At 38.7% G+C, this 27,828-nt stretch overlaps 1 long non-coding RNA gene across 1 annotated transcript in view; it reads right to left on the bottom strand.

The window, feature by feature from the left end:
• LOC135269958 (uncharacterized) overlaps positions 1-27,828 on the bottom strand; it is a 119,931-nt gene that overhangs the window by 84,757 nt on the left and 7,346 nt on the right. Inside the window, exons 2-3 of the long non-coding RNA XR_010338195.1 lie at positions 25,310-26,031; positions 20,926-21,050 (exon numbers count right to left, since the gene is read on the bottom strand). This is a non-coding gene — a long non-coding RNA (uncharacterized LOC135269958). The remainder of the gene's footprint in view (positions 1-20,925; positions 21,051-25,309; positions 26,032-27,828) is intronic.

Genomic DNA, 27,828 nt, shown 5'->3' with positions numbered 1-27,828 from the left:
ATAAAGGTTTATGAAAATTGCAAGAAAATTTTTAAATGTAATAATGAAGATTTGCTTAATAATGTTTTAAAACATACAATAAAGTTACTATAATGAAAGGATGTGGCATTAACATGACAAAAGATAAAGAGATCAATATAACACAGTAGAAAATCTAGAAAGAGATCCAAATATATACAGTATGTATACACACACACACACACACACACACACACACACACGAATTTAATGTCTGTTAAAGCAGTCATTCCAATTCAAAAGGAAAGGAATAGATGATGAATTTGGAAGGGAAAGAAGAAAGGAAGTAAAAAGAACACTACAAGCCAAACTCAAAAGGCAAAGTGTATATAGCATTTTGAAAGGATTGAAGGCATTTGAACAAGAGCACAGGGAGCAGTTTGGAATTAGAGAAAGCAGATAGGAGTATCTTTGGAGAACGCTAAAATGTCAGGTTGTGTTTAGACTTTATCCAATAGTGAAAGGATCACTAAGGAAAGATTTGATTGAGATAGAGAGTTGGGAATGGGAGGAATAGAAGACTAACATTTATTGAGTACTGACTGTGTCTTAGGTTCTGGGAAATTGACATAGGAGGTCATTTACTCCTCATTACAACTCTGTGAGCTTGGTAGTTTTCAATTAGTAGTTTGCTGTTGTTCTTGTTAGCATTCATCCCATTGTTCTATTTTTTGTGGTAATACTTACATTGTTACTTTGAAATATCTTCTTTATTTTTTAATATAAAGACAAGAAGTAATTATGATAATAGTTTTATGTAAAAGGATTTTCCATATAAGAGAACAAAGTTACAGTTATAAATCAAAAGAAGCAAAAACAAAAAACAAAAAAAAAAGTACTGTTCATGTGAGTTGAAAATGTTAATAAGAACTCACAAGTTTAAAAATGTGTACTTTCTGGCTCTGTCAACTAAAATGACCTAGGAGCAACAGCATTCTGGTAGAAATAGTGCCCAAGTCCCTAGATTTTGGCCTCTAATTCCAGTCCCCCACAGAAAAGTACTAGTGTTCCTTGGAGAGATGGCCAATTCAAAGTCTGGTGTAGTGGTAGAGAAGATACAAGATGAGCCTGTGACACCACGTAGTGCCAGAAATCAAGGAAGATTTCAATGATAAATCGGGTAATTTCAGAAAGAAACTAGAACCAGCTTAAAGAGGCTCCTACTAGTTAAATCTATGATGAAAACATGAACATCAAAAAGAGTAACTGCAGTTAAGTGTCCTCATTTTATAAGTAATAACTATAAAAACTCAAGTTGGGGGAAATTCAGTAATTTTTCCAAGGAAATGCAGGCTGTAAGTACAGTCAATGTTGAATATGAGTTTTTGTGACTCCAAATCAATGTTTCCACCATACACCATGCTTCTTGAGCAACGTTTAACTGAAGAGAAAAGTACAGAACAGAAGAGAATAGAAAGAGGTAGCTAGGAAGAGGCAGGTCAAAAACTCAAATTTATCTTTCATTGGAAGAATTTTCTAGTAAGTAGCACCATCCAACAAGACAAAAGGATGATTACAAATATCTAAGCAGCAGCTGGATAAGATGATCTTTTAGAGAAACCACTAAGGTTCCTCCTTGGAATTAATATCCAGATGTCCCAAGTGCTCCTGTTTCATTGTGGCACTTTCCTTTAATATCCCAAGACAAGTGGTCAAATTTCCATGTCACAGTATATTTTCCTGCCCAGGTATCTTTGACACAGACATTCCTAAATAGAATCGTTGACTATTCCTTAAGTTCATTTAGCCTGGTGCCTTGAGGCTACAGTCAGCCCTGGAATTTAGCACCTTAATGTCTCATAAGCTTTCCCAGCAGGCTGCAATAACTCTTCTCGCAGCTTTGACCCGTACAGAGACACTGACCACTCCTTTGATTTCAGAAAGCACTGCTAAGACCAGGCTACAGGGTTTAATAACACTTACTGACCACAGGAGGCTAAAAGGAGAGAATTGTAATACAGAAGAGAAAATATAAAACTGGACATAAAATAGTGTAGCTCCCAGTGCCCACTGTGTTGCAGAATTGAGCCCACCTCTCCCACCCCCTCCTACTCTTCCTGGAAAGTCTCTTGACCATTGCCTCTCCTATACCCACACTCTCCTGGGACCTAGAGAGAGGCAACAAAAGTTTATCCTTGATTACCAGCCTCAGGTATGCCTCCTGTGAGGGTACATCTCTGACCCACAATGAAGAATTATTATGCAGATGGCTTAGAGTTATGACTTCCCTTTGGCATAACCAAAAGAGTTACTGTGGTTGTCTTTTTTCCCCCACAACTAAAGAGCTCTCATCCTCAATGGAGAATCAAGCATCCATCTCTAGCAACAAAATAAACCACAGAAACTGCAACACTAGTGTGTCTTTTTCTCCCAAGACTCAAGTATCGCAGGATTAATTTCTACAATTAAGGCCCAGGGTTAAAATTCCGGGGATTTGTTTCATCCAGATTCAGAAGTTTCAGTGAAAGGAAAGCTGTGGCCCAGCATGTGACCAGAGATGGAAAGAAAGATCAGCCTTGATACTGGGAGGAGATAGGATAAGGAGAGGAACCAAACATGATACCCCTCACCTTTCCAGAGCAAACCCCAAGAGATAGGTTACTCCTCCACCTCCTCCTACCCATTCTATGATTCAATTAGACCCAAGAACTGCACTTTATTTTGTGTCTCATCTTGAAAAGTAAGAAGTTGCACAGATGTATTGTGACCTCAGGGTGGTATAGAGTATAGACATGAAAGGTGGTCTCGGCCATCATCTGAAAACAGTCTCCACACCTTTCTCCAGCCATCACAGGCTACTGTCCAGTTGCTTGCTGCTTGGGAAGGGCAAGCAGTGGCACACTCTCTCTCTCTCTGTCTCTCTCTCTCTCCTTCTCTCTCTCTCTGTCTCTCTCTCTCTTTCTCTCTGTCTCTCTCTCTCTCTCTTTCTCTCTCTCTCTCTCTCCCTCTCTCTGGATCCATTAGGGGAAGAGAGGATTTGCACACTCCTCTCTTATAGGTCTGGCTCTGTGCTCCTGGAGGCTGACCTAAATGAACTTTGTGAATGAGCCTTCCAATGAGGAGTCCCAGGATATTATCAGAGAAAGTGAGGAGATTCAGTTTGAAGTAGGAATTCCCCCAGTGTTGTAGCTGCAAAGTGATCTTGGTCAGCCTCTGTTAGCTGAAGGTCACAGCCTAGTCAGATAGCCCTCTTGACTCAGGTCTCCTTGTATCTGGGTCCTGGAAGCTGATCTCTCCCTTCCACCCTTCAGGCATGGGATGTCAACAGTGTCCATTCACTTATGGGTAGCGTACCTACACTTGAAGTTTTCACGCCTTTATAACTAGACCCTTTACTAAACTCTTTTCAGATTACTCAACGTAAATGTGCCATCAGTTATACAAGCAGTTTAAAAACTTCTAACTCATACTGTTGTGAGATGGATTTGTACTCTCTAGGATGGCTGCCTTCTTGAGGCAGGTACCCAAGCTTTCACGGGGTCCCTTCGGGCCATTCTGACCACAACACCTGTAATATGACATGGCCTTTCATCTGACTCACTGTTCCCAGTCCCCTCAGCATCTGCCCTAGCACTGCACACAATTGCCTCCTAATGCTGAGGTCCCCTTGCCTAGGATGATGGACATTCAGATGTGTCATCTTGATTCCTTTTCAAGGAAAGCCTTGTTGTGCTGAGAGTGCTGCAGGCTGACAGCTTTCAGCTGGCAGCAACTTAGCAGCAGAGGGCTGCCATGGCCAAGGTCACATCCTTCCCAGTGTGGCCTATACCCAATGACCACTGGTCAAAGCAAAGGTAAATTACTGTCATTTGCCCCAAGTGGGACCATTATGACGAGCCATTTTACTCCAGAACTCCCCATGGAAATGGACAAGGCTGAGTCTGGGCCTACATTGAAGCTCAGCTTCCCTCTCTGCAAATACTGCTTTCTTCCTCTCCTTTTCCCAGGTGTTGACCCCAAGGGTCATGTGCACACTAAACTATTAGACATGTGTACACTAAACTCCTTCTCATGGTGTGCTTACTAGAGAAACCAACTTGGAACACCCTGCTATAAGATTCCTGTTAACAACCTAGGGCCAATATTCCTATTACAAGCTCCACAGCTGGTCTCTAAAATCCATGCAACTTTGGAGGGAAGGCAGTTTCCTTTCAAATGGAACCCCCTCTCCTCTACCATAGGCCACTCAGGATTCCTCAGATGAGTCAGGTGACAGCCCTCTGGGCTCCCCAGTTTCAAGGGACAGACCTCACATCTCAGTGTGGGTTGCACCAATGCTCCCCTCACTAGGATTGGGGCTGGGGTAGGAGTTTTCTTGCCTTCATTCTTGAGACTCTCAGTGCTACTTCTTCCAAGGAAATCCCTCTGTCAAACACCTCTTTCCTCTGTCCTCTTGACCCTTTTATCTGTCAGATCAGTGAGTCTTCTATTCAGGTTTTCCATGATCTACTTGGAATTATCGTCCTGGTTGGTCTCTTGGAGTGTGATGTTCATTGTCTTCATTCCTCAACCAAAACTGACTCTGGACGAGTCCCCGCTTTTAACATGTTACATTATGTAAATGCTTGAATATGGCAAGAATACCTTCTGGAAGAACTCTAACAGAGGTCTCTGAGGAGGAAAATGGGTGGCTATGGGAGAGGGATGGGACTGAGACATACTTTTCACTCCATTTTGTTTTCTGGGATTTTATGCCATGTACATGCATGTTATAACTGTTAGATTGAACTTCATGGAAATATAATTTTCACCATTTTTTGGTCAAAGTTTTCTTATAACTTGTCTATACTCAGCATAGTCAAGTGTAAGGAACCACAGGTGAACTATTTGGTGTTTCTCCTACCATCAGATTATAATCATTTCATGTGGCCTAAGCTGTTACCTCTTTCTCTCAAACCTGGACCTCACTATATAATTTTCCTACTTACATCTTATACACTCTAAGTTTACCTTTAGAAGCAGAATGGAAACAGGATGTAATCTAAGGAAGATAGTCACATACCCACTCTACATCCAAAACTCTTCCCTAGGTCCCAGTAAATCACCCACCTTCAAAACTCTGCTAAAATGGCATCTTCTCCCTCAAGTCATTTCTGTATTTCTTTTCACTGCTTCCAGCTCACTGAAGAAAGATTGACCATTTCACTGTGCAGGTACTTATCAAAAAGGATCTCATATGCAGTACTGTCCTCATGCATAGACAAATCTTTTTCCTTTATTAGACTATTCATTTTTAAGGAAAATATACAAGTTTTATATCTTGTATATTTTCCTTAAAAATGAGAACAGTGCCAGGATCAGAAGAGTAGACGACTGCTGAATGAACAAATGACTTCGTTATAAAAGCTGGCATTATTTCATAGAATAAATAAGTTTAGCAAACATTTTATGCTGGACACTCCTTATTCTGGTATGAGTAAAATATTCTCTCTAAATGTGCTATGGGATACAACTGTGAATCATTAGCTTATGCTGACTCACTCAATGGTCCATATATGATAGATGTATTGGATACACAGTCCTAGCACACAGAAACATACTCTTTCTGAAAACATGCCTCAACAAGGAAGAGTAGCCAGTAAGACCCTGGCTCCTACAGACGATAATTCTGTTACGCTTCATAGCCTCCAAATTTCTATCTTGCTTCTAAGTGATGAGGAATTTCAAGTCTCCAAGGAGAACAAATAACATGAGAAAACTTTGTCAGGAAACTGCAGGCCCCTGGGGCCAGAGTTTAGAAAACGCTTATGCAGGTGAGGCTGTTTTCAAGAAGTTTCAACTATATAAATTCCTCTTTGTCAGAGTTACCACATATTAGTCCAAGACAGTTGTGATATTTTCTTATTATAAGCATGCACTGTTTTCTGCATCTGGTGCATTTGCCAAATTGTAGATTTATTCCTATTTCTATACATCTGTGAAAAGAATGTGTGTTCCATCTCATCAGGGAGTTACTTGAAGTCACAGGTTGCTAATTCCAAATGAATAGAAACAGTGATTAATCTGGGAGATATGGGCTCACCACTATTCATGTAACAGATGTCCATTATGATGAGTTACACATTTGTTCCATGTTTACAATAGAATACAAAAAAGAGGATTCAACTATTTTGTAAAGAAGAAAAATAAAGAAAGGAAGGAAGGAAGGAAAAGAAAATGGAAAAGAGAAAAGAGAAGAAAAGAAAAGAAAAGGGGGGATGTGGGAAGGTAGGGAATTAGAAAACACTTGAAAATATTTATTCAGGTGCCAGGTTAGATGCCACAGAGACATGCAGTATGTCTGGAGGGTGGCAGGTACAGAGTTGAGAGGAGGTATAGGGCTAAGGGGGAGAGAGAGGGAAGTGGGGGTCAGTGTTCCTGGCTTCATTTCTGGGTATGGAGATTAACTCAGTCAATCTCACTTGGCTGACAGAAGCACTAATGCCAAAACCGGCAATTTCATCAGCATCAGTTACACAGAAGATGGGATTTCAGAGGAAAGTACGAGAAAAGGGAGAATGATGTATGTGATTTTATTCAAATAATTAAAAACAAAGTTGGCAGTCTATCTTCCTGTCAAGAAGAATAAATATCAGACTATGGAATTGGAAAGAAAAGTGCAAGCAGCTTCCTGCTGCTCCATATTAACTTTGGTCCAATACAAACTTTAGAGTTGACTCTTCACACAAACAAAAATTCTTTTTAAATGTTTCTCCTGTGTTTTTTCAGTTACTCTGTACAGCAAGAGGACATGAGCCAGAGGTAAGCGTGGAGGAGGGAACCAGACTGAGCCACACTCAAGCTGTTTGAGTGAGAGCCACAAATACTACTTCTCCATAGCTAAGCAAAAGAAGGGATTCTAGAACTTTCCTTTCTCTCCTTATTGTCATCCTGTCCTCATAAGTGCAGGAATCAAAGCAGGGCCTGGCCCATAGTAGGGACTGCATAGATAACTACATAGCTATATAGATAGATAGATAATAAATACTAATTGATTCATTATCTTATATACTATATTTGTGTGCTACAGCTAGCCTAGAGCCAGAACCTAAGCAATGACATTTTATAAAACAAAGCTGTGTCTCCAAAAATAAGTTGTAATAACTGCCCCATTCTCTTTGCAATAACTGCTAACTTAGTTTCTGTAAATAAAACTGCTAGTCTGCTCTAAATAATATCCACCAGGTAAAATTGTTTACCTTTCTCATCAGTAACTAACAAAATTGCTAGCCTTTGCTTATCAAAATGCACAGCCCAAGCTAATCTCATCTTAGCCCCTATAAACTAAAATCTATAATTTCCACCAGTACCCAAACCATGTGTAAACTAACATTTGTCTTAACTTTTGTCAGTACCCAATGTGTAAACTAACGTTTGTCTTAACTTTTGTAAATCATTTATGTAGCAATTAAAGTAACAATAAGTCCCCAAGCCCTCAAAATGTCCAAAAGCCCCCACCCCCGTCCCTGCCCAAAAAATAATTTACAAAATCCACCAGCCCTCAAAATGTCTAAAGCCCTTTTATCCTCCTCCCCGCTCCTCAACCCCACTCCCAAAGTAGTCTTTCAAGTATAAAAAGCCTTAACACTCTCCCCTCATAGCCGCGGGTTTAAAAAACTTAAGTCCTCCGTAATCGCCAGCAATAAAAACCCTGCAATTTAGCATACTTTTGTCTTAGTAAATTATTTTAATCTCGCATCCCAATACTACTTTATTCTGGAGGCCCCAGCGAGATATTCTCTCATCACCAGACAAAAGCCATCTCAGAATCTCGCCCGGGTGGCCGCTCCTGCCTCGGCGGACTCTAGGGGAGGCGCCCCCTGAGCTATCTCAGGGCCCCAAAGCGCCACCAAGGAGGCAAAGCAACTGCACGGCTAACATTCACCCAAAATTCCTCAGGGTCCTAAAAACCTCCAAAGGTAAGTTTGGTCTAAAAACTACTTCAAAAAATAAGCCTAAGTCAGGGAACTAACAAGTCATTGCAACTCTCATTTGCAGGCTCACTGGATTATAGCAGAAGCAGCATCATAACTGAAAGTTCAAGAATCCCTTCTGAGTGTCGTAACATGGATGCTATGTGTTCTAAATTATACCTTTCCAAAGAATTTTTTAATTAATTTTTATTAATAAAAAAAAAATTGACTAGATTCGCTAAAAGGTATTGCTCATCAAACATTTTAATAATCATGTCTCTATATTTCCAGTAAAGTATTAAATTACTTTTCAACTACTTCCAAAACATTGAACGTAAGATGCAAAATGCTCCACTTTTATATCTAAACCTTTCTTTTTCGTATTTAACGATTACAACAGAAATGAGTAATCCTCTCTGCATTTGTAATATATACAAGTCCAATTAGAGAGCAGAAATATCCTTCAGAAAAGCCCAAGAGTTGATTGGATGGCTGGGAGTCATACAAGACAACAACCATATACATATCAACCTTAGGCAATGCAGGAAGGGAAATACTGCAGAGGTAATCAAATGATTAAGGAGGAACTCTGCTACTTAAAACTGGCACATTGTTGTGCCACGTTGCAAGTGTTAGTGGGTGCTTTGAGCCTATTAAAAGGTTCTTCCAGGCATCCAAAACCTCTTTGCCAAAAAATTAATGATTTTATTTAGTCTAATTCCACAAAGTGAGCCAAGCTGATGAAGACAGAGGCAGAATCAATTTTTGAAGGAAGTAGGAATTTGCATAATACAGATGTCAGCAGACATTTTCTGTAAAGGGTCCTAGAGCAAATATTTTTGGCTTTGTGTACCACATGGTCTCTCACAATCACTTAACTTTGCCATTGTAGTGAAGGCATCCATAGACAACATGCAAATAAGTGGGCAAAGTTGTGTCTCAATAAAATTTTATTTATAAAACCAAGTGGGCAAGCTGGATTTGCTTCACAGGCCATAGTTTTCCGATCCCTGGAGTATTATGTAGATGGCTCTCCAAAACAGACTGAAGCCTAAGGGAACACGCAGATCTCAAAGTCGAGTCGAAAATTACAGTGTTTTTAAGTTCCTTGCATTTTAAAATGTGCTTAGCAGTACCCTTACTTCTCATGTGGATCTTAATGGTGTTTGCCTTTCAATAGAATTTTCCTTAAATGCACCTTTTAGATGTGCATGTCTTTTATCAAAGTATCTGCATAAACTTAAATTTAGTAAAAAAAAAATCATTTTAAGCATTCCAGGAATAAAGAAATTACTACAAGTATTTGTTGCACTCATCAAAGTGGGTGGTTAGCAAAAGCTTGACAGAAAACTGCTTCTACTTGCAAGAATATCTGAGAAACCTTTCACTAACTGTTTCAGTTTGCACCAGCAGAGTATCTTGTTCTCAAGCACTCCCTGCAAAGCCTCTCTAAGTCTCCTGCCTGCCTACCATCTAGTTGCAACCAGCCCAAGCATAATAGCTTGTTTCTCTTTCAACCCTCCAAAAAATAGATTATATTACTCTCTCTGGCAAACTAACTCAAGAACGTACAGGGAAGGGGATAGAAAATATATAGCACTCTACTTCTCTCCTGCAATGCAGAAGAGCTCTTAGAAAAGGATGGTAGTAACGCCTACTTGGCAATGGACAATCCACCACAGTTTGCCCCTTTGTCAATGCAGCAGCCATATGCACCCTTTTTACCCATTTTTAACTTCCAAATAAAGTAAACCACATAATGTTTCTGTCCTACTTGATGCAACTATTCTTCATACATCCAAAACCCACTCACACTTTCCCCCAAAGTGGAGCCACAATGTCCTATTTCTTGTTTTATCCATAACTGATTGATCTTTATTTGTCTTCTAGTTCAGTCACAATAGCTCTTTATCCTGCAATTTAAATATTGAAAAATAGGCTTAACTCACCCCTTATATTCTATGATAGAGGAATGGAGGACAAATTTCATTAATAGGTACAGATATATTCATATCAAACAAGTAAGAAAATATACCTATTACAATCCACATTTCTACAACTGATCACATGGCCCTTTTCAGTATTTACAACTTTAGTTTTCTACTACTTATGGGGATCTCAGAACCTAGAACACTCAAATGGGGTAATTATTCATCCTGAATGCCAGGCTGGGATTTGCCATTCCCCAGTCATCACCAGGTGATGTGCAATAGTCCAGTTCAGGTCTCCGTAATGGCAGGGGCACCTAACAGAGCCCAAGGCCTCACCTACTCTAGTCACCCACTTCTGGGCAGTTTCCTGGCTCAAAGGAGGCAAACACCCTAAAGTCTGGAGTTTCAAGGAAGGGAACAGATCCATTCACGCTTCTGTGTTCCTCCTACCTCTGACCCACATTTTTTAACCTTTAAATCTGGTCCCTGGTCCACTTGAGGGGTATAACGTCTAACTTTGCCTTCAACTAATGTAGACTTTCTCTGTCTCTCCCACTCACTGTAAAATCCAATAGATTTTACAGGGAATATCTTCATTCAAATTACAACTAAAGGCATGTATTAACTCTCTTTGATCTAAGCTGGATAGCTGAGTTGATTACAGGCTGGGGTTCATGGACTTAGATTCTTTATGAACACATTTTGCTTTGTACCAAGAAAAAGCCTATTTTAGGACTTCAGAGTCTAACTCCTCCTGGCCAGCCAGTTCTCAATGTATGCTGGTGGTCAAGGGCAAAGATAGTATGTGTGATGATTCAGTGCAATCCCTCCCTCATTCCTAAGAAACCAACAGAGAAAACGTTTCCCTTAATGATAGACTTAATGGGCAAGAGATAATGAGATTCTTCTTTATTTAAAAAAATTGGTCGAAATGTTAGTATCATCTGAATAAGACACCCAATAAAAGTTCCCAAATGTCCAGGCTAGAATGCCCATTTCCAAATTCTTTTCCCATCCCACATACAGGTGTACGCATACGTACACACACACACACACACACACACACACACACACACACACACTTTTTCTTAACCTCAATGCAATGAAGATCTGGGGATACTGATTATCAAGATCTTTGAAATGTCAGAGTAAGGCACCAGAATTCTTGTTTGAATGTGGGCTTTTTAGAGGCCAGTGTTCCTCTCTTATAATGATAAGAAGTGTCAATGACACTTGTTAAAAATACAGCTTCTCAAGTGCCTCTCCTGGAAATTCTAACTCAGTGGAAGGAAGCTATGCTCTATCCCTGGGAAAGCTTTTGAAAAAATACAGATCTCTGGGTCTCCAATCCAGACACACTGAATCTGAATTTCTAGGAATGGGCCCAATAAACTGTGGTTGTAAAAAGTTCCTTAGGATATTAAACAAAAATTAGTCAGCTTTGGAGTTTGCCAGGAGAAACAGCCAACATTTCAGGACTGATTGTCAGATTCTAAGACTAAGTTTTGTTGTTTTTTTTTTGAGATGGGGTTTCGCTCTTCTTGCCTAGGCTAGAGTGCAGTGGTGAGATCTTGGCTCACGACAATCTCTGCCTCCCAGGTTCAAGCAATTCTCCTGCGTCAGCCTACCGAGTAGCTGGGACTACATGCGCACACTACTATGCCTAGCTAATTTTTGTATTTTTGGGGTGTTTTTAGTAGAGATAGGGTTTCTCTATGTTTTGGCCAGGCTGGTCTTGAACTCCTGACCTCAGGTGATCTGTCCGTCTAGATTCTTAAGCAAAGAGTCTTAAAGCCAGAGTCAACCTCAAGGGAAGGCTGATGTGTGTTTCTGAGCAGAGAAAGGAAATCACCATGAAGTAAAAAGATGGAGAAAAGGCATTGGCCTACCAAGGTTCAGTCTCCTTGCTTGCTTTTTTTTTTTTCTAATCTCCTCTGCCCTTCTCCAATCTGGCTGCGGGCCTATTTGAACATTTGAGCAGTTACATAAGGCTTTAAACACTTCCCTTTAATCAATTAGCAAATTATTTCCTTCTCAAGATGTCACTTTCAATTTTAAAAAAGATATAAGTAATTTTTCTCTTGACATTTTAAGTTTTTCCAATTTCAGAAAACTTGCAAGGAAAGCAAAATAAACAACCATATACCTAAATTCACCATTTGCTAATATTTTGCCATATTTGCTTTGTTCTCTCACCCACCCCAAGTATTTGAGAGTAAGATGAAGCTGATCTCACAGTACTTCATCCCTAAATACTTCAGCATACATCTTTTAGAACAGGACATTATCTTATTATCCTACTAAACCACAACACCAATACCACACTGAGAAATTTGATACTGATAAAATAACATTACTTAATGTTATTTTAAATATTTGATATTATTTAAACGTTAAATATTTAAATGCTACTTAAAATAACATTATTTAATATACAATCCATATTTATTCCTCATATTCACCAAATCATGTACTTCATGACTGCTTTCAAAAAATCATCCAAGATCCAATAAAAGATTACCTATTGCATTTAGTACACCAGGAGAGGGAATCTTGGAGGCCATGTTAGTATTCTGTTCCTGCATTAGTTTGCTAAGGATAGTAGCCTCCAGCTCCATCCATGTTCGTGCAAAAGACATGATCTCATTTTTATGGCTGCATAGTATTCCATGGTGTATATGTACCACATATTCTTTTCCCAATCTGTCATTGACTGGCATTTATGTTGATTTCATGTCTTCACTATTGTGAATAGTGCTGCAATGAACATTCATGTGCATGTGTCTTTATGATAGAATGACTTATATCCCACTGGGTATATACCCAATAATGGGATAGCTAGGTTGAATGGTAGTTCTGCTTTTAACTCCCTGGGAAATTACCACACTGCTTTCCACAATGGTTGAACTAATTTACACTGCCACCAATAGTATATAAGTGTTCCCTGTTCTCTGCAACCTTACCAATCAAATTGACTGCATTTTTCTAATGATCAGTGATATTAAGCTTTCTTTTCATATGCTTGTTAGTCACATGTATGTCTTCTTTTGAAAAGTATCAGAGAAAGAATGAAATACCTAAGAATACAGCTAACTAGGGAGGTGAAAGATGTCTACAATGAGAATTACAAAACACTGCTCAAAAAAATCAGAGATGACACAAACAAATGGAAAAACATCCCATGCTCATGGATAGGAACAATCAATGCCATTAAAATGGCCATACTGCTCAAAGCAATTTACAGATTCAATGCTATTCCTATCAAGCTACCAATGACATTCTTCACAAAACTAGAAAAAACTATTTTAAAATTCATATGGAACCAAAAAAGAACCTGAATAGCCAAGGCAATCATAAGCAAAAAGAACAAAGCTGGAAGCATTATGCTACCTGACTTCAAACCATACTACAGGGCTATATTAACCAAAACAGCATGATACTGGTACAAAAACAAGCACATAGACCAATGGAACAGAATGGAAAGCTCAGAAATAAGGCCACACACCTACTACCATCTGATCTTCAACAAACCTGACAAAAACAAGCAATGGGGAAAATACTCTATTCAATAAATGGTGCTGGAATAGCTGACTAGCCATATGCAGAAGATTGAAGCTGGACCCCTTCCTTACACCATATACAAAACTCAACTCAAGATGGATTAAAGACTTAAATGTAAAACCCCAAACTTTAAAAACTCTGGAAAATAACCTAGGCAATACCATCCTGGACACAAGAACATGCAAAGATTTCATGACAAAGGCACCAAAAGCAATCACAACAAAAGCAAAAATTGACAAGTGGGATCTAATTAAACTTAAGAGCTTCTGTACAGCAAAAGAAACTAACAGCAGAGTAATGAGACAACCTACAGAGTGGAAAAAAATATTTGCAAACTATGCACCTGACCATCGTCTGATATCCAGCATCTATAAGGAACTTAAGTTTTCAAGAGAAAAACGAACAACTCCATTAAAAAGTGAGCTAAATGGTGATTATTACACCATTTCTTATGTAGTATAAGAAGCTTCTATAGTATATTTCCATTTCTCCTCCCCAACCTTTGTGCTACCGTTGCCATACATTTATTTCTACCTATGCTATAATACACATATGACAGTATTTTTTTTATTATACTGTAAGTTCTGCAATACATGTGCAGAACATGCAGGTTTGTCACATAGGTATACATGTGCCATGGTGGTTTGCTGCACTCATCAAGCCATCATCTACATTAGGTATTTCTCCTAATGCTATCCCTCCCCTTGCCCCCAACCCATCAGCAGGCCTGAGTGTGTGATGTTCCCCTCCCTGTACCCATACGTTCTCATTGTTCAACTCCCACTTATGAGTGAGAACATGTGGTGTTTGGTTTTCTGTTCCTATGTTAGTTTGCTGAGAATGATGGTTTCCAGGATTATTATTTTTATTTAAGCATTCAATGATCTCTTGAGGAAATTTAAATAGTAAGAAAATACTCTTGTATATTTATCACATATAGTGACCATTTCAAATGCATTCTCTTCCTTTGTGTAAATAAAATTCCATTTGATATCAGTTTCCTTCTACCTGATTTTTTTTAAACTTTCTCATAGTGTGGAGCTGCTGGTGGTAAATTCTTTCAGACTTTGGATGTCTAAAAGTCTTTCACCTTTATTTTTCAAAAATAGCCTCATTGCTATAGAATTCTAGGTTGACATTTTTGGGGGTTTTTTTTGTACTTTAAAGATGCAAATCCACTGTCTTCTTGATTGCATTGTTTCCAGTGAGAAATCTGCTTTCATCTTTATCTTTGTTCCTCTGTAATGTATCTGTATGTAATGTATCTTTAGTGTCTTTATTTCTCCAGATGCTTTTATGAGTTTAATTTGATTATGATGTGTCTTAGTGTCATTTTCTTATTTTTTATGCTTCAGGTTTATTGACCTACTTAGATATGTGAGTTTATAGTTTGATCATTGCATTGAAATTGTTTCCTATAATCTCTCTTCCCCCTTCAGGAACTCCAGTTGCACATATATCTTAGGCTGTGTGAAGTTATCACACAGATCACTGATGTGCTGTTCATTTAAAAAATTTCTCTATATGTTTTATTTTAGATAGCTTTTACTGCCATATCTTCACATTCACTAACCTTTTCTTTTACAATGTCTACTCTGTCACTATTCCCATGTGGTCTACTTTGTCTCCAACATTGCAGTTTTGATCTCTAGAAATTTGAATTGGGTCTTTTCTATATCTTCCATGTCTCTACCTAACTTTTTGATCCCTTTGGATCTTGCTCTTAAGATTTGTTAGGTAGGGCCAGAGCTGTATTTAGAACTAATTAGTCTCCCACTACTGAGGCAAGATCCTTTTGAGTATACCATCTAGTGCTTCATGAATTATGAGGTTTTCTAAGTCTTCCTGGTGGAATAGGCACTATTCCCATGCCAGTGTGAGTGCTGCATATCACTCCCTGTAATCCTTTCAAGTCATTCTTTCTCTGGTTCTAGGTAGCAAGCTCACACGAATACACTGGTCAGTACTGTGATGGATATTCTGCAAGTATCTACAGTTCTGTTTCTGGGCAGCTCTCTCTTCCTTGGTACTCTTTTCTGTGAATTCTAGCCTTCTTGCTCTCCCTGGACTCTCAGCTGCATCTCCTCATACCAAGGAGTTCATCAAGCTTCACCAACCCTCTCCCCCAACATGGTGCCTTGGAAATTCTCTCCAGGCAGTAAGCTTGGGAAACCATAGAGTTCACATCATTTATTTATCATCTCTCAAGGACCACTGTCCTTCATTATCTGACATCAGTGTCTTGAAAATCACTGCTTTGTATATTTTGTGTAGTTTTTTTTTGTTATTTCATGTAAGAGGGTAAATCTGGACCTTGTATTCTATACTAGTCTGAAATACAAGTCCATCATTTTTAGTTTTGTTCTGTTTTGTTTTAAACAATAAATAAACTAGGACGATCTCTTGGGGACTTTCACTATACAACGTTATTTTAACCTACTTTATTATACTCCCTATTTTAGAAAAGCATGCCAACAAATACATTTCAAATGTCTATTAGTCAGATGTTTCATAAAGTTAGGTGGTTCTTTCTTTAGTTAGTTAGAATAGGAAAGTTTTCTTGTATTAACTCACACAAAATCCATGCTGATTTGTAAACAATATCATCATAAAGCTAATATCAAATACAAATTAATCATAGGTAGCCTAAGTGTTCAAACATTTTAGACATTTATCAAAGAATTGGAATACTATAAAACAGCTCAATATTCAGAATCCCCAGGGTCAACATTCTAGCTCCCACACGATTTTTTGGTGTCTGTTTATTTAGAACACAGGCTGGGTTCACTACGAACAGCTTCAAATTGAAAAGGTGAGAGCTAATTAGATTTCAGTGTTTGTAGACTTTTCCTTCTCAGCTTTCTTCCCTCAAGGCTCTTCAGATCACTGCTGTCAAAGTCTGTCTCCCTCCTTCATTTTTTAGCCCAGGATCATATCCAGTTATAGTCTATCTTCAGCATAACTTTCTAACTCTGAGTTCTTTATCCACCATTAGTTGTAATCTGGTTTGCTTACAAAGAATGCATCATTCCACTATTGTAAGGATGTATGTACATGTAAACAAAACAAAACAAAATCCTTAATAGGACCAATATCACTGCAACTAATACCATCATAATAAACAATTTCATATAATAAAGGTTTTCAATCTCAAATTCTGATTCTATTTATTTTAAGCAATGTTGAACACACACACACACACACACACACACACACACACAATTTTATAGGACTGATAAAAATGGCTTTCAACTGGTATAAGACAGTAGGTTAAAGTATCAGAAGGATCTACTTCTGCTGTGCCCTTACTGTGATTCCCTTATCATGTTATTTAATATCTCTAAGCATCAATTTCTTCATTGGTAAAATGTGGATAATTATAATTTTATTAAGAAAAATTATCTAAATGTTAAATAAGGTTAAAAGGCTGTGGCATGACCTTTCAAAATTTTACCAGAGCACTGACTGGTGCTAAGAGTTATCTCATCATCTAGGGAATGTACCTGTGTTTGACTTTCTATTTTCTATTGATTAGAATTTAGATGACCTGAAGTTTCGTTACTTTATAAATTTCTATCCAATGGAAAAGATAATACAAAATACTGTGCTTTTATTGCTTTGAAGGATATCAACCAGTTTTTAATGTAGCCTCAAAATCTTATTCAACACTTTTTTTTCCTCAAAATGTCTATAAATACCATATTCCTCAAAATGCTCTTGGAATTAGTTTAATCTTGTAATGGTTTCAATCATTAATGAGTGAAACGACTGTTTGGCATGCTTTCATTCTGTATTTATATGACATTCATGTATTTAACTAATTAAAAATTGTACTTTAACAGTACTTATAAGGATGTTATGATTGATAGTTAAATAAAAATAATATAAAGTAGGCCGGGCATGGTGGCTCATGCCTGTAATGCTAGCACTTTGGGAGGCTGAGGTGGGTGGATCACCTGAGGTCAGGAGTTCAAGACCAGTCTGGCCATCATGGTGAAACCCCATCTTTAAAATAATAATAATAATAATATAAAGTAATTAGTAAGGCCCTGACACATTTTAATCAATGAATGCTAGCTATTGTTATTATCTATTATTAAATGAAATTTGGTCCATAGGAAACAAAAAATATATTATATGCCAAACTTCACCTATAGATACCCATGAGGTTAAATTAAAATAAATAAAACACAGAGAATGTTGATTTCCTTTGGGACTTTTGAGTCTTCCAGTGTCTAGTCCAAGGAATCAAGTTTTTGAATCAGTAGCCATTTTCATGGATGATGCTGGGTCTTACATTTATTGGGATACCTAATCATAAACAGAATAAATACTCTGTCTCATAAAGAAAAAGAAATATAATTTTCCCACTTCATATGACTGATAATAGATAAAATAGCTAAAAATTGATTAAAGTAAAAATTAATATTTCTCCTCTCAATCCTGCCTTGATATACCCAATTGCTATCTTTCATTTTATTTCCTTTTATTTTAATGGGTTATCCCCTGATTTTTTTCCAAAAATTGTTTTTTTTTTGAGATAGCGCCTCGCTCAGTCACCTAGGCTGGAGTGCAGTGGCGTGAACTTGGCTCACTGCAACCTCCACCTCCCAGGCTTAAGCCATTCTCCTGCCTGAATCTCCCGAGTAGCTGGGATTACAGGTGCCTGCCACCACACCTGGCTAATTTTTGTATTTTTAGTAGAGACGGAGTTTCACCATGGTGGCCAGGCTGGTCTTGAATCCTGACCTCAGGTGATCCGCCTGCCTCAGCCTCCCAAAGTGCTGGGATTATAGGTGTGAGTCACCATGCCTGCTCTTTCCATAAGTTTTGAATATCCTTCACATCTTCGTGTGATTTCAACAACTGCTAAATACAGTGGTGGCTTCCCTCTAAAAAAAGTTGGCTCCTAAAAGAAAGTAAAAGAGGCGTGCATGACCAATTTCTCCAATTTCATTATGATTTTGGTTCCTATTTATGCTCGAATAACTTTCTCAGATTATAAATCCTCAAAAAGAACTGTCAATTTTAGGTTTGGGGGGTTTGTTTATTTTTTAGATACTGGCACAGCAGTTAAATCAGCTTTTGCTCTGAGGAACTAATTGAATTTAATCAACTGAATAATTGAATAAACATTGAAACAGCACTTCAGAGCAATTCCTCTCCACACTGATGTCTAAAGAACAATAAGAAAGCATCTGTAGAAAGAAACACAAGTACCGGAGCTCAAAATTTCCACATACAGATGAAACTGGGATTTACTCTGCACTGTACTCAAAACCAGAGCCTGGGTCATCAAATACTTTTTAAATACCTTCAAACATTGAAACACAATGCAGGAACCTACTTAATTCATTTTAAAAAGCAAACAAATGAACATAGAAACATCAAGATTAAACATTCAGCTGTTGTTCAGTTCCAGTGAACCAAAGAAGTGTACACTGAATTTAAAATAAAATGAAGACACATAATATATGAGGTACTGAAGTGCTCTTTACATTTGCAGAGCTAGCTTATGCTTCCAGACAAGTTCAGACCTATCTGTACATATGTATGGATACACACATATTTGTGTATATACACATGCATTTATACATATGTGTAATATATGTATATATATTCACACACACATTTCCTAACCAAAAAGGAAAGGCTTATTGTTTTCACACTGAGCCTCTGAAATAAGATAATAACACTGAGCAAGTGGAGAAATAAGAGTGGAAGTAGCCATCATTCAATATTACTCCCAGATCCTTGCTACTCAAAATGTTGTCCCTGGCCCAGCAGCAACAGTGTTACCTGGCAGCTTTTTAGAAATGAGGAACCTCAGGCTCCACCCCACACCTCTCAGAACAGAACCTAAGGTTTTACCAGATTGCCTAATTTATGTACCCAAATTAAAGTTTGAGAAGTGCTGTCCATTTCCAAAGTTACTAGCCACATGCATCTTTTCAGCTATTGAAATGTACTTATTGAAACTGAGAGATTGCATTTCAAACATTTAATTAATTAAAATTTAAAAACTCATACCCAGTTCAGTTATTGGAATACTTTTCAATATGTTCGAAACAACTTGGATACATGAATCTAAATATAGATCAAGTATTTCTGGTGAAAATGTAGCATCCAAATTGAGAAGTGCTGTAAGCGTAAAATACACACCAGACTTCAAAGACTTAGTATAAAAACATTTAGATAAAATATGTCATTAAAAAGTTTATGATTACAGGTTAAAATGATAAAATTTCAGATACGTTGGGTTACATTAAATATATTCTTAAAATTCATGTGGTTCTCTTTTACTTTTCAAATGTGACTACTAGGAAACTGCAGCTCACATTCCATTTCTGCTGGACAGCATGTCTTTTGATCCATGCTTCTCAAATGTAAAATTACTGGTGCCTGGCTCCCACTCCCAGATATTCTGATACAATTGATCTAGGGTTGAACTGAGCATTGGGATTTTTAAACTTTCCCTGGTGATTCCATTGAGCTTCCAAAGTTTGAGAACCACCACCCAGGGTTAATAGAAGATTCATTAATTTTGACGATAAATACTGGCCTCATAGGGTCTTTATATCTTTTGGGAACTCCCATCATTCTTCAACTAAAATATAGAGCTGGGGAAGTAGTACAATTTCTTAGGTAAAGATGAAAAGGCTGGAAGTTTGGGTGATATTATTCTCCTTCAACTTCAGGCAGAGTTAAATACACCCAACCAGGTGAAAATCAATTTTTCAATATCTTCAGAAACTGGTCATCAGTTCTTTCAGTAATTCATTTCCATATCTAATGTAGTGGATCTCAGACTTCTGTGTGTTTAGAATAATCTCCTCGATAGTTTGTTCAAAAGCAGTTTGTTGGGCCATAGTGAGTCACAGGAGTTCTATGGTAGGGTGATCAAGTGTGCTGGTTTGCCTGGGACTTTACTGGGAATTGCTCAGTTCTGGGCAAACAGGGGCAGTGGGTCACCCTAACCCAGGGAAGTGCATTACTAGCAAGCAGTCCAGGTGACACTTATGAGCACAGTTTGAGAACTGCTTCTATAAACACAGGCTCTCAAAAACTTTTTTAGTGATGTTCCTTTTGGATTAACCAACTGTCCTAAGAACACAACCAACAAAGTTACACAAATAACCAGTTCAGCAAACAACTGATTGGGGAAATTGTTCTAATGTAATTAAATATGTCATCAAATTGTTTAAAAGTATATGAAAGAACTATAAAGAGATCACCCTAGTAGCCTTGATGGGAACAATTCCATTGTCAGAAATTTAGCAGATTGAGACCAGGGAGGCAAAATAAGTATGTGGCTTGAAGTCATGTCAACACTGAGTTTGAATCACGGCTTCTGCCATTTGCTAGCTGTGTGACTTTCAGGAAGCTCCTTAACCTCTCTGTGTCTCAGTGTTTTCATCTATAAAAGATGAATAATTTATACTTATACTGAAGGTTAAGGATGAGAATGAGAAATAATGCATTACACGAGATGAATCCCAGCTGAGGGACATTCTACAACGTACCTGACCAGCACTCTTCAAAGCTGTCAAGGTCATCACAAAGAAGAAAAGTCTGAGAAATTGTCAGGGCCAAGAAGAGCCGAAGGAGATACGATAATGAAACGTAATGTGGCATCCTAGACGAGATCCTGGAACAGAAAAAGTGTATTAGGTAAAAACTAGGGAAATCTGAATAAATCTTGGGTGTTGGTTAATATTATTGTATCAGAATTGGTTTATTGCTTGTGACAAATGTACCATACTAATGTAAGATGTTAATAAATGAACAAAATGAAGGTAGGGTAAATGGAAACTCTCTGTATATCTTTGTGACTTTTCTATAAATCTAAAACTATTCTGAATTTAAAAGCTTACTATCCCCAAAAAATGCCTAGCATAGTAGTGCCCAGGCCAGAATACATAATTGTTGTTACTATTTTTGTGAATTGTACATTAGAAATGATGCCAACAAGAAGAACATCATCTTGATTCAACATCTTCAGGAGGAACTAGGAGCTTGAAACCCTTGGACATCAGAGTTGAGAGAAGAGGACGAAAGGCAAGATCTTGGCATGAAGATCTTGGGCATGAAGACCCCAACCATGTTACTTCTGTCAGCCTTCTTTCTGGCATTATTCAAATTCTGTACTTATTTTATTCATTCATCTGTTCTCTGCTTTGAACTCAACCTCTTCTACCTCTGCCCTAGAACGTAAGCTCCTTGGAGGCAGAGACTTTGTCTGGTTTGTCACTTCTGTATCTACCATACCCAGCACAGCACCTAACATAGCGTGAACATTTTCTCTGAATTTACTACACTGAATGAAATGATTCCATTGGCCATCAAAGGGCAGAGGCAAACACTCTGGACTGGAGCTAGAATCCTTTTTATACATATTTTCTCCTCCTAGCTTCCTTGTAGCTCCCCACCTTTCAAAAAAAGAAAAGCAAACAAATACCAACACCGCTTTCCACTGACCAAGTAATTTACTTTAGGGAAAGAAAAGACTTCAACAGTTGAGTCCAGATTTGCTCTCTCACCTTCGAGCTTACATTTGCAAATATGAGTGACATAGCGGAAACAGAAATGCCTTAGTAATTACTTGTGCTGTATCACACCTTGTGTTTTCTACTCAATTTAAACCTCACAAAAATTTTGTTACATAAGCAGGGCAGACGTTTTTACCTCCACTATAAAAAGATATAAAATATAAAGCTTTATATAAAAGTGATATAAAATTTTTATATGAAAATATTATTTTTATAAAAAGATTTTTTTAAAAGGAAGGAAAGAATTTAAGGTGGCATCATCATTTACCCAGCTAATTCATGGGGGATTCTATTAGTCTGCTCAGGCTGCCATAACAAAATCCCACAGACAGTGGTTTAAAAAACAGAAATGTATTGTCTCACAGTTCTGGAGGCTAAGAGTCCAATATTAAGGTGCGAGCAGGGTTAGTTTCTGGTGAGCCCTCTTTCCTGAGATCACTGTGTTCTCCATGGTCCTTTCTCTATATGTGGAGAGAGAATACAAGCCCTGGTGTCTATTCCTCTTATAAGAACACCAGTCCTCACCAGTCCTATAGGATTAGGGCCCTAAGGGCCCTACTCTTAATGACCTTATTTGACCTTAGTTACCTCTTTAAAGGCCCTATCTCCAATAAAGTCAAATTAAGGGTGACGCCTTTCAACATATGAATTTTGTAGGACACAATTCAGCCTATCACCAGAATGTTCTCTGACAATGGGCTGGAGGGTTAACAGGATGAGCAAGGAGTTGCTAACACTTATTGAATGGGGAGGAACTAACCATTAAACCAGGGGTCAGCAAAGTATGGCCTTTGGGCCAAAGTTGAAGGCCACCTTCAGGCTGTAAATAAACTTTCACTGGAGCACGGCCACATCCATTCATTTACACATTGTCTGTGGTTGCTTTCATGTAGAGTTCAGTAGTTGCCATGGAGTCTATTGGCCACAAAGCCCAAAATATTTACTCTCTAGCCCTTCACAGAATAAACATTCTGACTCCTGAGTTAGATCAATATATAAGTGTTCATTTTCTCTATGAGATGTCAGCATTCTTGTCACTTCACTAATGAGGTAGTGGAGGCTCTGAGAAATAACACGACATCCATATCACACAGCTGACAGAGAGCCCAGAGTTGGAGCTTCATGACTCCAAAGGGTGCCCTTTCCAGACCACCTCACCTCTGGGCCCAGGGCTTTTCTCCTAGGCTCAGAATGGTGTGTGGATGTCGCTGCCAGCCTGTGGCCAAGTAAGTCCACCCATCTGCACAACAGCTTCCTACAATCCTCTCAGCCTGGAAGATCAAGGATAATTGTCATTCAGAACAGAATGTCCCACTGTTTCCACTCACACCTTATCAGCAATTGACTATAGCTATTTTCGGCCCTAGGTTTCTTGAAATTTTATTGTTTTAGTTTATGTTTCATGCTGGGGCATGTGTTTTATATGACTATGACTGACATAGAAAGCAGATTATTTGCATTAAGGGAGCCTTGCAAATAATATGTAGACCTTAAGAGGTTTCTAGGGATAATTTGGGGACTTTTAGACCCAAATGCAATTGTTGGTCCTTTTCATGATTAAACAGAATGTTTTCTTTCATTTCGGCATTCGATATTGAACTCTTGGTGCTTTCTTTATTGTAGGAATAAGAGAAGCATGTGATTACAACTCAGGTTCCTCTTTATGGGCATTTGTCAATAGAAAACAGTTCCAAGATCCTCTTTGAATTAGTAGAGGCATTTCCCAAATTATTTACAAAAGAATCCAGAGCCTTTTCATTAGGCCTATGTTAGAATCTAAGGAAGCAAAACAGCAATTGGGATTAATTTTACTATTGGCTAATGGATCACTTCCTGTTTCTCAGCTTGTTGATCTTCCTGTCTATACAGACAAATGATTTGCCTGGAGATTCATGCTGCTTTTGTCTGTTCAGCATCATTTCCTCTGAGGAACATCCTCTCCCCCATTTTAGGTGGTCCCAGGTGGGCTGTCAATCACAACACACTAGACCTAGCCAATCATATTGCCTCACCTCCCCAGACACAGTAATTGATCTAGGGGAAAGAATGTGACCCAGTCAGAGCAAATTCCCCCAAATGTTAAAGAAGTTGGGAGAGAGGCTTTCACACTAAGTGGCATCAGGCCAAGAGATGGAGGCAGAGTACCTGGATCCAGCCCTTCCTGAGGCTTTACCCACCCCTGGACTTCCTAAGGGTGTGATCCCCAAATTTCTTTTTCTGCTTAAGCTAACTCAAGCTGGACTTCTCACTCTAAATCCAAAATGTCCTCACTAACATCACATGCTTCCAGGTTTTCTGAATGTCCCTCAGAAACATGTGTCAGCAACTTCCAGAGGGCATAGGGCACTGAGTGTGGGGATCCATGGGTCCTTCTCCTAGCTGCAATCTTAGAGCCGTTAGGTCATCCCTATGCCAGGATGGAGGGCTTCTGAAATGGAAAGCCTATGACACAGGGGGTGCAACCTGATTTCTTGGCTATGTTTATTTCTTCTCTTATACACAAAAGTGCATTCTAGATTTGTGTTTTTAAGTTCCCCATTTCTTTGTCCACTTTTTCCCTTCTTGGAGTAGAAGCAGGACAAATTCTTGTGCTGATGACACTTTTTTTTTAGATGGAGTCTCACTCTGCTGCCCAGGCTGGAGGGCAGTGGCGCAATCTCAGCTCACTGCAACCTCAGCCTCCCGGGTTCAAGTAATTCTCCTGTCTCAGTCTCCCAAGGAGCTGGGATTACAGGTACACACCAGCATGCTTGCTAATTATTATTATTATTATTTTTAGTAGAGATGGGGCTTCACCATTTTTCCCAGGCTGATCTCGAACTTCTGACCTCAGGTGATCTGCCCACCTTGGCCTCCCAAAGTGCTAGGATCGCAGGCATGAGCCATTGCACCCGGTGGCTGATGACACTTTATTGGCAATCTTGGGAAGGAAAAAAAAACCAAGTAGAAGTAGCAACTGGACCCCTAACATTTACATTGCTTGATGACTGGGCTGGCCAAAATCTGATGCCAGGACCCCTACCCTGCCAGTGGTTCCAGGCACCACCGAGGGAATCAGAAAGGAGAAATAAAGCCCATAGCATGCCACCAAGCGGCTGCAATATTACTCCTGCAGTGAAGGTTTTTTTCTCTCCTTTGTTTTCCATAGGATGCTTTTCTAAACCTGTCCAAACTCCCTCTCACTAGATTCCTTAACTGTCACTTCAAGTGTTACCTATGACTCAGAGTTTCCTAAGATAAACTCTATAACCTCCCTCCTTTCCTCAGAAAGGTACCAACTGAGGCCCACCCACACCAACCAAAACTCTGATCCAAGTATATGTGAGATGTCTTAACGCTGTTTAAACTGTGCACTTACATGTGTTTGCAGGTAGTGATAAATAAGCACTCTTCTTCACAGTTTAACTTGGCCTCCTCTGCTTCAGACAGAAGGGAACTGAAGTAAATTCTTAAGACACACAAGGAAAGAAAGTTCTTTGTGCTGAAGGCAGTTCGCCAAGGTGCTAATTCCATCTTTGGTAGGTTTCTCCCAGGACTGTGTTCCTCATCCAGGAATTTCCCAAAGCTTGATGGTTCACACGTCCAAATTCCAGCTTTGAATAAATAAACCAGCTAAAGTGCTCAGTTGCCTCAGGGATTAGCAGAGCAATTCATGAACTTCCATCTCCCCCAAGTGGCAATTATTGGGATCTTTTTGTTAGAGATTTTCTGACTTAAAATTTAGGTTATCGTTCTCCTCCCCTCCAAAGTTACTTAAGTTTTTGTTTTTAATTATCACATTGAAGATTATGAAGTCCTTGTGTGGAGGTATGTTGGTAATGTCGAATTAATGGCTTCTGGGTCACAGGGTCGTACATGGATAAGATGTAGTACCTGTTTTCACAGTTCTAAGTAAAAGACTGATTTTTCAACCTGGTCTCTACTCTGAGGCTCCATCCTCAGAGAAGGTGGAAATAAGCAGCACCAAATCACTAAATCCAGAAAGGACTCTTGGTGGGTGGCATCAAGGTAACCTAAGAACCAGTTAGCCTTGGTTGCAGAGAGATGAGAACTCAGCCAGCCACAGCGATAGTATCTACTCTGAAAAACAAGATATGGACTATGTGAGATTCTAAAAATAAAAAGCAGAAACTGTGTTGAGGAGAGAGCATACATACATATGAAATAGCCAAGGAAAACTTTTCTAGCATAATAAGCTCACAAATTCATGCAAAATATATTCAGTGATTTTTGATGGATAGAATAAAGTACTTCACTTTGTCTATTATTATTATACTTTAAGTTCTGGGGTACATGTGCAGAATGTGCAGGCTTGTTACATAGCTATACACGTGCCATGGTGGTTTGCTGCACCCAACAACCCATCATCTACATTAGGTATTTCTCCTAATGCTATCCCTCCCTTAGCCCCCCACCCACCGACAGGCCCCAGTGTGTGATGTTCCCCTCCCTGTGTCCATGTGCTGTCATTGTTCAACTCCCACTTACGAATGAGAACATGCAGTATTTGGTTTTCTGTTCTTGTGTTAGTTTGCTGATAATGACGGTTTCTAGGTTCATCCATGTTCCTGCAAAGGACATGAACTCATCCTTTTTTATGACTGCATAGTATTCCATTGTGTATATGTGCCACATTTTCTTTATCATCTTGTTTTATAGAAAAGAAAGAAGTGGAATTTAGGAAAGTCCAGACTGAAGAGGCTTATCTTCAACTCAAAAAAGGGAAGTTTCTTGCCTCCCTGCCCACAATGGAGTTAGTACTTAAGTTTATTTTACAGATCATAGTAAATTCCTCAGTTCACCACCTGCCATGCTCCACCCTCACACCCCTTTTAAATTTAAGGCCAGGTTGCAGTCCTTAAAATAATACTATACCCGCTCTAAATTCTTACACACCAAACAGTCCTGCCAGTGCTAAATCCTGAGTGGAAGTATTTGTCCTTCAGCCTCCTTCACTCAGATTTTATCTCCTTTCTGGCCAGAACATTCTCCTTCCCTGGCCACCCCTCACCCCTTGGCTTTGGAAGGCAAACTACCTAATCTCTTTTGTTTAAGAATTCTAAATCTTAGTGGTTTAAGTGCCTCAGTATTAGTACATGTAAACACTTAAATTTATATATATATATTTAAGAACATAGAATGTTTTATCAGCTCATTGTATTTTGTATAATATTTGTTTAATAAATTCACCCTTAAACAAAGTAGAAGCCTTTGTGAGTTAGGCCTGGCCACCCCATCTCCTGGAACCCAAGGTCTTATTCATTGGAATCTCCCAGTTCATGGTCCATAGAATATCAAGTTTCCCTGAGTTATATGTTACTCCTCAGGGACTTAGGTTCCCATGATCACTTCTGCCTCTAGACTCCTCTCTCTGCTTGTGCTGGCTCAGTTTACATTGACCTAGATGGGAAACTCTGCCCCTTTGCTATCTTCTATGAAAACCCATTTACTAAATTACTTGCTGATTTTGTAAAAAAACAAAAAAAAACTCATAACAAAACAGAGATATATGGTTACTTCCTAAACATGACAAAAAACTTCATGCCAATCTAAAAGTTCGCAAAATGCTTAATGGATAAACACTAGACACCTTTCTACAAAAATTACGAATGTCGACTGCCACTTTTATTTAACGTTTTGCTGGAAAGTCTTAGGTCATGCAGGATAAAGAAATTAGAGGCATTAAAGTTGGATGGGAGGAAATAAAATCATTATTAGTGGAGATTATATGAAATAATCCCTGGAAAATCCAAAATAAACACATAAATATTAAGACTAAAGACAAGAGAATCCAAAGCATAGCAGAGCATAAAATGGATGCAGTCACTGGAGCTTGTCTTTAGTCAATTTTGTGTCGCTACAACAAAACACCTGAGG

Source organism: Aotus nancymaae, unplaced genomic scaffold, assembly GCF_030222135.1.
Source record: "Aotus nancymaae isolate 86718 unplaced genomic scaffold, 86718_ANA_hifiasm-v0.15.2.pri h1tg000058l, whole genome shotgun sequence".
Lineage (NCBI taxonomy): Eukaryota > Metazoa > Chordata > Mammalia > Primates > Aotidae > Aotus > Aotus nancymaae.
This window is presented reverse-complemented; position numbering and strand designations above follow the sequence as displayed.